The 12509-nt window shown below is 39.4% G+C and overlaps 1 protein-coding gene across 8 annotated transcripts in view; it reads right to left on the reverse strand.

Annotated features, from left to right (window-relative positions):
• The window catches only part of LOC138705738 (zinc finger protein 665-like), a 634676-nt gene that overhangs the window by 567293 nt on the left and 54874 nt on the right, over positions 1–12509 (reverse strand). The gene's annotated exons all lie outside the window — the stretch shown is intronic.

The following is a 12509-nucleotide window of genomic DNA, read 5'->3' on the forward strand; positions in this document are numbered from 1 at the left end:
CAATAACAATATTGATAATGTTACACTTAGCTGGATTTATTTGCAGACCAAGGGAAGCTAAACTACTAATAGTGAGATTGATAAGTTCTGTACCAGATTCTTCATTCTTTCCAATAACCGCTATATCATCTGCAAAAGCTACAACTGATAGCTTACTATTTCCTGGTTTTAAAGAGAAGCCATTATCTTCAATGATTTCTGGTTCTGCAAGTTCTTGTAACATATCATTAATGGCTATGTTAAATAGCATGGGGGGGGGGGAGGGAGGAGATCCCTGTGGTAAACCTTTCAGAAGATGTATGCAGTCAGTTTTGTTTGGCCCTGTTTCGACTCTGATGTTATTGTTTTATACAAGGTCAATTATAACATGTCTTAAATTTTCAGGCATATCAGTGCGAAGTAGGCAATGTTTGATATGCTCCTGCCCAACAGTATCATATGCTCTTGACACATCTAAGAAAGATACAAAGCAGCTTTTCTTCAGTGACTTAGGAGTTTGTAAACAAGCATTAATTATAGAAGTGTTTATGTGAGTTCCAGGCAGGAAATAAAACTCTTTTATGACGTGAGCATCCCATATAGTGTCTCAATTGTTTATCAAAACATTTTTCTATAATCCTGCGAATAACAGAAAAAATAGATATCAGGCTCCAGCTTTTAATTTCAAGGGGATCTCCATCTTTATATATCAAAATTGTTCTCGTATATTTAAATATTTTTGGGCATTTTCGAAGTTTGAACATTCCATTTGCTGTTATATGCAATAAAGTAGATGTTTGCAACTCTTTAAGACATCGCACAATTATGTGATCTGGCCCTGGAGACGGGTCTACTTTAATTCTTGCAAGTGCAACGTTAATATCTGATTCTGAAACAGAAATATCTTCAAAAGAAATTAAGGCTGTAGACAATGGAAGAAGGGTGTTATCATTGACTTTTTCAAAAATACCACTAAAATGATTATAAATATTATCAATCGAAATTTTGCACCTCAAACCATTCTGGTTTTGCATTATAATGTCGTGCCACTTTACGTCATTGGTTAACATATTGAAATTAAGCAAGTTCATCGTGATATTGTTTCCGATTATTCTCATGTTTTCTTTTGGCTAATCTTTCAGGGTTGTTAGTTGAAAGATAAGAAGTACGACAATTCCCTTCTTGACGTTTTCTTGCTTCATAATATCTAATAGCTGGGTGTTTTGGTCCTGGTAGAGTATTAATAGCATGCATTAAATATAATTAGTAAGATCATGAAGTAATTTCTCAAAACTATCAAAGTCATTATTATTAATAATAGTTCTAAACATCTCTTCAAAATCTAGAATTTGTGTAGGTTTTGCTTTGTTATTATTTTTTGGGTCTCTTTTAGCCTGATTGGGATGCATTGGACTCGAGTTTTGTTCTCGACATCAATAGTGTATTTTTGAGCAATCTTACTGCGATAATTTTCCAGATGAACTTTGCTAATATGGATTTGGACAGATTGAAAGAACTTGCCACAATAAAGGCATTTGTCTTTCTGTGACATACCTGATATAGTTTGTTCCAAATCCTCATTTAGCAAAGCATTATCCACATCTGTTTGACTTTTATCCATATGCATTTTACTCACATGAATATGTAGACTACGGGCTCCCTTAAAATTCTTATTACAAAAAGGACAAATATGCATTTCACAGTTACTTCAAGTAAAATTCTCCATCAATTATATAGATACGTATATCTTCAATAGTCAATTAAGATAAAAATTCTTGCGTTACTGAGTAAACATAGTTGTAAACAAAATTAATAGACTAAGTCAGAATAAAAAAAAATAATAAATCGAAATTCTTGATAATTTACACGACACTAAACAACACTAATATTTGCAGAATGTCTTCCTAAATAAGCTCCGAAAGTGGCAGTAAATCCTCGTAAATCACCATGTATAGTTAGTTAGTGGGATTTAAAAAGGGTGCGTCAGCTACTATGGCTATTTGCGCCCTTATCTAAAATCCTTCACAAAACAGAGGTACACACAACGAGGTACACAAATGCAGTTTCAACAAGGTGATGCATACAATTCATAAAGGTGAGCAGTTCTCAGACCCTAGCTAGTATCTGAAAAAGAAACAGTAAAATAATAAAACAAATGCCACCACAAATAAATTATCTGGCACTTCTAAAATATTCGGATGTAAAAGATCCGAATGTCAAGTTTGTTAAAAACATATACTAAACAAAATATGTAACCTCTGAATGTAAAGGGTCCGGAGGATAAGTAAAACGGGTCAATAAAAAATTAAATCACCCTGTCAAGTACTGTATTCGTTAAAAATCTCAGAACTGTATTTTTTAAATTAAAATCATTTCCAAGAGTGTCACGTAGATTCGGCCAAATTCCATATTGCCGGCGGACATGGTCATATTTTTTACAACGCAATAAAAAATGTTCCACCGTAAGTGGAACACGGCATATATCACACTCCAGCTAAGGTTCAGCACATAGGAGATGGCCATATGTCAGTTGACAGTGGCCAATCCTCAATCCGGTGAGTAAACCTCTTCGTGTCGTGATGCTCTTGTGGACGAATCCCAAACTCGATCAGTATCCTTATTCTTCGTAATTTGTTTCCCTCTTGTGCAGACCATTCCCCTTCTCATTGTATGTTTCTGGTAATTTTGAATATCTTGCAAACTCTCACGCCAAAACACCTCAGATCCATTCATAGCATCGTCCCTTGCTGCAGCATCCGCTGCCTCGTTAGAAGGCAAAAAGACCCAGAATCCACACTACTCCCATCTCACAATCAGAGCTTAGGAGTGAACGGTGCTGTTTTCTTGAAGATGTTCGTTAGAAAGTGTGGTGCCTACTCGAACTCGGAAATACTGCTCTGCCATGAACTTCGCAATAAACGTTGGAAAACTACCACGAAGACCCCAATCATGCAGAGTTAGCAGAATTCCATAAAGCCATGTGGTATCGTAAGCCTTTTCTAGATCAAAGACTGTCACAAGATGATCCTTCCTGAGGAAAGCATCTCTAATGATGGTCTCCATCCAAACAAGATGGTCTGAGAAGAATCTGTGCTTACAAAAACCACATTGAATATTAGATAATCGGTTTTCTGATTCGAGTACATGGCCATTTACGTATCATCTTTTCCATAACCCTACATACGCAGCTGTTGAAAGGAATGGGTCTGCAGCTCCGAGATAAAGAAGGATCCTTTCCCAGTTTCCGGACTGGGATTACAATGGCGGAATGCCAAGCAGATGGAAATACCCCTTCAGTCCAAATCTTGTTGTACATTGCCAGAAGAAAGAACTTTCCAGCTGGCGGTTATGGATGTTATCAGGACCAGGGGAGGTGTCAAAGGAAGTGTCTAGTGCCGCCTTCAACTTCTCGGATGTGAATGGTGCATTGTAGACATTAGTGCTATCAGATTTAAAATTTAGGTTTAGTTTTTCTGCAAAATATTTGATTTTTAGAAATACCGGACATACTCCTTGAGGTGCTTATTTGTGCAAAAGTGGTAGCAAATATTTCTATGGGACTGGTGGTTGTTACTCCATTGTTCAGAAGGCCTGAAATTACACAACTACGTTTCCCCATTTTTCGACGGACTTTGTCCCATACGGTGTTAGCTGGGACGTTCTTTTTCAATGAATTGACGTAGTTTGTCCAGGACGTCTTCTTAGCATCGCACACAGTGCGACGAGCTTTGACTCAAAGACGTTTAAACTGGACAAAATCATCTTGGGTCGGATGGCGCTCAAATTGGCGTGAGGCATGTTTGCGGTCTCAGATTGCATCTCTGCAGGCATCCGTCCACAAGGGCACAGGGGAGCATTTTGGCCTGCAGGACGACTGGGAGATAGGTAATTCTGCTGACTTAATAACCATATTTGAGAAATGTTCTACTACAGAGTCCACATTTTCACGTCCATTATCATCGAATGATACGGACTCCGAAAATCCGACCCAGTCCGCCTTTTTAATAACCCAGTTTGGAGAGCGAGATTCCGCAGAATGTAAAGTGGACATACGCATTCGGATGGGCAGTGGTCAATACCATGCAGGTCGTGAAGCACAGACCATTTGAAATGCGTGGACAAAACTAAGCTACAAATGGAGATGTCTATCATGGAGAAAGTACCATAACCCGGAATTTAGGGTAATCAGATTGATATGGGTACATACCTCTGCTATTTTATTTTCTCTGTCATCATCAGAATTCGAGCCCCAAGAGTGGTGAGATGCATTAAAATCCCCCACTAACAAATATGGAGCCGGTACCTGCGACAGAAGTGTTCCACGTCATTAACTTTGTAAGGTATATCTGGGGCCATATAGACACAAACTATTGAAAACTGGAACCTAGATAGAGTTATTGTAGCTGCTATACATTGATGAGGTGTGTTAATATTGATGACAGAGGAAAAGATACTTTGCCAGCGTAGGATGGAGCAACCTCCACAGGCCCGAATACCAGCAAGATGATCGTACCAGTAAACACTGTATCCTGAAATATTCAGGGAGTATTCCGGTCGGAGATGTCTCCTGAAGACATAAAGTAGCAGGGTTGTGATGATAGATCAATTGTTGTAGTTGTGTATATCTGTTGCATACACCATTCACATTCCACTGTACAATATCAGTCATCGCGAGGAGCTAAATCATGATGGTGGCTTTACAGGCGATCTTCTCTTTTTTTCTTTCCTATGGGTTGATGCCTTTGTCTGCGACTGCTTAATCTTGGACTGTGGCGACTCACTTGCAGTTCATCGCACTCCTGATCGTGATCTTGATCGAGGACGTGATCGAGAATGTGATCTCGACCTGCCACCCGAACTATGAGTGCAACGTTGTGGTGTTCTACCAGGCCTAGAATCCTTCTCTGCTGTTACGGCAGTGATCTTTCTAGGGACGTAAGGCCTGATATCAAGCCCGCACGAGTCGTCTGACTCAGCAGTCTGTGTGGCAGCATCCACATATGTCTGGGTCGCGGTCTCAATTCGCTTCCCAGGCATACTTGCATGAGGTGGTGTCTGCGTAGATGCATCAATTCCCTCTGTTGCCTTCTGCAATACTGATGAATAAGACTTTCCTGTCGCCTTTTATTGTTGATCGAAAATATGCTTATGCGCCTCTAAGAAAGTAATATTTTCTCGGACTCGAAAGTCTTGAATATCCTTCTCTACCATATACTTCAGCAATTTTTAAAATTGGCGGCGTGGTCCCCAGAACAATTCACACAGTGCTAGGCACCGTCACATGGGGAATCCCCATGGTCAGCACCGCCGCACTTTGCACATTTGATATTGTTAGTGCAACGTTTCTGCTTATGTCCGAACCTTTGGCAGCTAAAGCACTGCATTGGGTTCGGCACATACACAAGCACATGGACATGCTCGTACCCGATAAGGATGTATTCTGGCAAGACAGACGTTTCAAAGGTCAGAAAGACTGTGCTCAGGGGTTCAGTCCGTCCATCCCGCTTACGCAGTAAATGGTAAGAATTGGACACGGACTGTTCTGCCAGCTCTAATTGGATCTCTTTATCGGACTCACCATCTAGAGAATCCGTATGCACAATTCCTCGCGTGGTGTTCAGCAAGGAGTGTCGCTCAAGTCTGATGGGGTATGACCCCAGCGACTTTTCTCTCAACAGCGTCTCACTCTGTTTTGCAGATGCAGTCTCGACGAGGACACTGCAGCTGCAGGGTTGAGTTGCATTTCTGACCTTGCCCACGAGTCCATCGAGTGAGCGTCTCACGTAGAATTGACTGATGTTTTACATAGTTTTTTCCATTCTGTCCAAGGTGATACTAATAAACTTTCGAGGCAGCACTTTAACTGTTACTTTCTCAGAGTCCAAGTCCATTGCAGTGTTCGTCATATGATCACCAGTCGCATTGTCTTTTCCTAACTTTGGTTTGTTATGTTTTTGTTCCTCTAATGCAGGAGAAGAGGAGCGCGAAGAGGCCATTTTAGAACTGCCACCCCCTACGGAACTGTCGGCGTCAGACTGCCACTAGAGGGGCATAGGAAAAAGACACGTAAAAATTCTTCTCAGTCTGTGCCGGCCATGGGGACCCTCTACAGCCCGATCACAAGCAAACCCACCTCACGCAAGTTACCCTTCAAACTGGACATTAAACACCTAACGGCAAGTCGTACACCAGTGGCGATACGCAATTTTGTGCCCCTACTACGGGAATAACCGCCCTTGGCTCCCCACTCTACACTGAACACAACCGCCGAACTAATCGACCTCACCCACCAATGCCGGAATAATCCGAGACTGCACAGCTTCAGAGGACTTGTGGTTGATTACACTGCGACACCAATTAGTCAGTCAGCGGTAACACGTCGGAGCGATATATCTGCCCTGGCGAGCAGAGTCAGTCACCAGGGCATCTAAATCGTCCCGGGTCCTGGCTCTGCTGCTAAACTTGCATATAGGGGCAGTATGAAGGGTCGACTATTGTTTCATTGCTGGGCGCCCTGTCAGGCCACACAATTGGAAAGTCGCACTCAAAACCGTGGGACAGCACCACGGAGATAGGAAAGATCCCTGCTGGTGAGACGGGAGTTATAAGCCTAAGAATCTTAACCTAAGAATGAATGTAATATCTAGAAGAAGAAGAAGTACGTAGAAGTCTAGCCTCACCAGGCATTCTTAACAAGTCCTGTCATTTAGTCGAACATGGCAAAAAGAAAACAGCGGGACTGGAGAGCTGAAAATGGCTGTGATGTTGTGGTAGGCATTCCGCGTGCAATGGTGGCCAGCGGAGAGAAATATAGTAATGAAAGAGACGAGAGAACGAAAAGGCTGAGTGGTGATAATTCGAAAAATGGGGAAAAGAAGAGCACTATTGAGACACTATTGCACCACACTTGTCACCAACTTGGAGGAACCCACCACAACTGGTCGCCTTGTATAAAATCTTTATAATTTATTAATTTCGTCACTTTAAAATTAGGATAACTTGCAGTGGAACATCACTGATTCCATTTCGTAGTACACGTCATCATAAGAAAAACTGTATTGGTATTATCTCTAACTTTTTATTTGTTGGTTTGCGAACAGTAAACTAGTAATAATGCTTTCAAAGGTCTGCAACAAAGTAATTTATAATTGTAAAAGAACACAGGCCTACTAAGTAAAATATTTTTTCTCCGCTTAATAATTATACTCGCACTCGACATAAAAGCATTAACTTAATTGAGAGAAGTATTTGAGATATCTGTAGCACATTTAAGACTTGCGTACTCTATTTAATGCATTATGACTGACGAGCAGCTTCCACCTCTATGTTTGTGGATGTTGTTATTTCAAGTTATTTTTTACAGAATGAAACCCAGGAAATATGGTATAAAAATCTGAACTTTTTTTAGTAGTTATTTTACGAAGCTTTATCAACATCTTAAGTTATTTAGCGTCTGAATGAGATGAAAGTGATAATGCCGGCAAAATGAGTCAGGGGTCCAACACCGAAAGTTACCCAGCATTTGCTCATATTGGGTTGAGGGAAAACACCGGAAAAACCTCAACCAGGTAGTTTGTCCCAACTGGGAATCGAACCTGGACCACTTGGTTTCGCGGCGAGACGTGCTGTTACTCCATAGGTGTGGACTATCTGAACGTCAGCAGATGCAAACTCATGGCATGCAAGTACACAGAGGAGGGAAACCAGGTAACAGGTCAGGACCAAGGAATGAGGACTGTTTAGGATTCATATTAGCTGTCTATGGCAGAGGACGAAGGACAACATTTTCACAAGCTGCAATACGACAGTGAACTTTTTGTTCAAAAACCTACCCCTGAGTGGCAAGGAAAAAGAAGTTGACATACCTAATCATTCACAATAGTGAAAGGAAGAGAAGTTTTTCGTGTCTTTTTGGGGTCACATGATTTTACTGACATTCCATAATTTAAGAAAACAAAAAAGACTTGTGCTGCTGTCATCACAGCTTCATGACAAGTCTTGTTCAAAGGGAGACAACAATTTCAAGCCACAAATAATAAGAAAACCAAAGCAGGAGTGGATACTATGGAGAAGATGTTCAGAGAGTACACAACTTGTAAGGCAGTCTGCACGACTGTTGTGCAATATAAATGACGTCAGTTCTGTGAAAACTTCCTAGACTCCTGAATGGAAAATGAAACAAAACATCATAGACGCCTATCCCTGCTTGAACTAGGTGATTGGCTGGTACGTACCTGCATCACACAGAGATCTACGGTTGTAGCATTGAGAAAGCCAGCGCGTGTTTGTACACTTGGTACATACACTCCAAAGAATGAATCCTGCATTAGCCAATGCATCAGCTGGAAATGGAAGGAAAAGTGGACACTGCCACACGCGCCCAGGAAACTGAGCTGGAGCTTCAGATGACAGACACGGGATGTATGCGGAGACTGAGAGAAAGGCGGACCATAGCAAAGATTGGAGAATACTGGGTTTGCAAAGACAGATCTGCCCTTGAGCAGAATGCCATGAATGAACGAACGATTCGGAGTATTGGTTTGATGAATACAGTGTATGTTCAGTTCAGTGTCTCCCATGTTACTTCACTCAAGCACTTCATTGGAGTCGACCTGTCTCTTACGCTATTAGCGATATTGCTTAAGGAAAGTGGCTTTCCAAATTTTACATAATTTCGAGTCTGAAGTAGGATATGCAGATGTTGGTGGGCCTCTGTTTTGACAATGGAAAATAAAGAGGCAGGACAAACTAATGAAACCATGCAGAATAATAACTACATAAAGAATCATGCTATAGATCACTAATGATTTCACATTATAGGATGTATGCTTCGCGGCAAAAAGAGTGGACCGACTCTTGGTTGTTAGATATGCGCAGTTCACACAAGTAAATGAACGCTGTTCTGTTTGTTCAATGAAACTCATCCATCTACAATGTAGTCAATCTCACGAGGTGAGTGTGATGTCTGCTTTTCGTAACATGGCCTTGTGATTTGGCTTCCCAGTAGCATAAAATTATTCTTTATTTTAGTTTTACTAAATTAATTTTAAATATTAAATGGCGTTTGTTAATAAACTTTGCTATGCTTGTCTTTTAAAATATTACTGCCCAACACCTGTAGGCTATTAGCAAGTGAAGAGTCCACTGCAAGAATGATGGATGTCATTTGGAATACATTTTACAGGAGAAGCAATTGAAAGTTTGAAATGCTTAGCGCTCAAAGCTTAACTGTGATTTTCTGATCATTACTGGACAGTGACTATCAGTGTTAATGCCATATAACTCTGTATGTACATTCTATATGTCTTAAGCTATGCACTGACAGTCTTGGTTCATTTTCGACAAGAAAGTGACATCCATCATTCTTGCAGTGGACTCTTCAAGTGGGACCTGGCCTTTATAAACAAAATTAATATTTGTTTCACTTCCTAAATGAACGAAAAACATATCAGACATAAACAAACAAAAACAAATATATATGAACAAAAAAGTCTAAGTATTTAATAATAATTCCACTCTTTTTTGTGTGGTATAGAACTGCTATTGAGAGTGCTACGTACAAACACTTGAACAAAATTGGAATTATTTCTTCACTATTTTGTTCAGTGTGCAAGTGTTTAGGAAGAAGTACATCAAAATCATTTACAGTGATGTCCAGCCTTTGCTCTAAACCAGTGTCGTCATTCCGTTCTCTTACATGCTGTTCTTCAATTTCGTTTCAGCATAGCACGCGTTCAAACCTTACCTCCCTTGATATCCCTTTCCTATATCCCTGCAGTCTTATGTTAGACGTCATAGGGAAGTACAAATTTAATATAGTGCATCACTCAACCTCATGCTAAAGAGTAAAGCGCAATGAAGTCATCATCAGAATATCCTCAATTACTTCAATTTTTACTTTATATTTTAAATAATAAAATACATCATATATTGGCACAGATACGTAGATGACATACTAATACTATACAAAGGAAACAAAAGACAAATCCAAAACCTACATCAACACATAAACAAAATACACCCAAAGCTATACTACAAATTAGAAATTGAAAACAAAAAAATCCATAAATGTTCTAGACATCACAATAACAAAAGTAAACAACAAACACACATTCAAAGTCTACAGAAAACCAACAACAACACACATACACAACACATCCAACCATCCAACAAACACAAACAAGGTGCATTCCGAACAATGGTACACAGACTACTCAACATACCAATGAACCAACAAGATTATAAAGAAGTGCTAAACACAATCAAATACATAGCACAAGAAAACGGATACAACCCCAACATAATAGACAACATAATACGAAAGACAAAACATACTTACTTACTGGTTTTTAAGGAACCCGGAAGTTCATTGCCACCTTCACATAAGCCCACCATTGATCCCTATCCTGAGCAAGATTAATCCATTCTCTATCATCATATCCCACCTCCCTCAAATCCATTTTAATATTATCTTCCCATCTACGTCTCGGCCTTCCCAAAGGTCTTTTTCCCTCCGGCCTCCCAACTAACACTCTATATGCATTTCTGGATTCGCCCATACGTGCTACATGCCCTGCCCATCTCAAACGTCTGGATTTAATGTTCCTAATTATGTCAGGTGAAGAATACAATGCGTGCAGTTCTGTATTATGTAACTTTCTCCATTCTCCTGTAACTTCATCCCTCTTAGCCCCAAATATTTTCCTGAGAACCTTATTCTCAAACACCCTTAACCTATGTTCCTCTCTCAAAGTGAGAGTCCAAGTTTCACAACCATAAAGAACAACTGGTAATATAACTGTTTTATAAATTCTAACTTTCAGATTTTTGGACAGCAGACTGGATGATAAAAGCTTCTCAACCGAATAATAACAGGCATCTCCCATATTTATTCTAATAATAATCACAAAAAACATAAGAATACAACACAAACAAAAGAACACAAAAAATACATCACACTAACATACTAAAACAAAAACACACACAAGATTGCAACCTCATTCAAAAAATTAAATTACAACATCGCATACAGAACAAACAATACTCTACAAAAACACCTCAACACACAAACAACACAAACAATCAAATACAACCACACAGGCGTATGCAAACTCAAATGTAACACCTGCAACAACTTCTACATAGGACAGACGGCGGATCATTTCAAACACGTTACAAAGAACACATCACAGTCATAACAAAATTACAAAACACTTCCACATATGCAGAACACATCACAAATGCTAACCACACCTACAGAGACATCAACACAGACATGGAAATTCTACACATCCAACCAAAAAGCCAGAAACTAAACACACTAGAACAATACGAAATACACAGACACACAAAAATACATCCAAATGAAATTCTCAACACACAACTCAATTTATTTGACTCCACATTACACTACACAAACATACCCCCACAGGAAACAAAACAAAAAGCTACAAGACCAGCAACAACCAATTCTGAAGAAGACCCATAAGAGGCCGAAACATGTTAACCAGGTACGGTAAAATTTAACACGAGAAAGACATATAATACATATTCCGAAATATAATAATTTGTTTCAGAAATAATATCAATGTTCGACAGTATGTATAGGTGTAACCAGTTCTTCCCTTCCATGAAACTTAACAAATATAATCTAAGGAGTCGACTGACAGATAATATTTTAAGTTCAGTGTTAAGGACTGCACCTGCGAACATAATATTATCGATACAGAGAATGTTATATCTAAAAGTAAACGTTAAACATCAAGCGTTTGCAGCAGGCCCTTCAAGTGAGAAGAATGACCTCTTGTGAAATAAGAATTACAAGTAGACATTGCAAATGCAACAAATAATTACTTACTTACTTACTTACTGGCTTTTAAGAAACCCGGAAGTTCATTGCCGCCCTCACATAAGCCTGCCATTGGTCCCTATCCTGAGCAAGATTAATCCAGTCTCTATCATCATATCCCACCTCCTTCAAATCCATTTTAATATTATATTCCCATCTACGTCTCGGCCTCTCTAAAGGTCTTTTTCCCTCCGGCCTCCCAACTAACACTCTATATGCATTTCTGGATTCGCCCATACGTGCTACATGCCCTGCCCATCTCAAACGTCTGGATTTAATGTTTCTAATTATGTCAGGTGAAGAATACAATGCGTGCAGTTCTGTGTTGTGTAACTTTCTCCTTTCTCCTGTAACTTCATCCCTCTTAGCCCTAAATATTTTCCTAAGCACCTTATTCTCAAACACCCTTAACCTATGTTCCTCTCTCAGAGTGAGAGTCCAATTTTCACAACCATAAAGAACAAGTGGTAATATAACTGTTTTATAATGAAATAAAAGCTTAAGAAAGAACTATATTTCTTTGTTGTTCAGCTTGTGCATGTATTTACATACCAGTATATGGTTCTTTCTTCCAAAGTTTCATGACAATATAATTCGAGTGCAATATATACTATTTTAGCCTCAAATTACGTGATTTACTGTTAATTTACAAAAAATAGTGATAAAATCATAATTATATATC

The sequence above is a fragment of the Periplaneta americana genome, chromosome 9 (genome assembly GCF_040183065.1).
Source record: "Periplaneta americana isolate PAMFEO1 chromosome 9, P.americana_PAMFEO1_priV1, whole genome shotgun sequence".
NCBI classification, from domain to species: Eukaryota; Metazoa; Arthropoda; class Insecta; order Blattodea; family Blattidae; genus Periplaneta; species Periplaneta americana.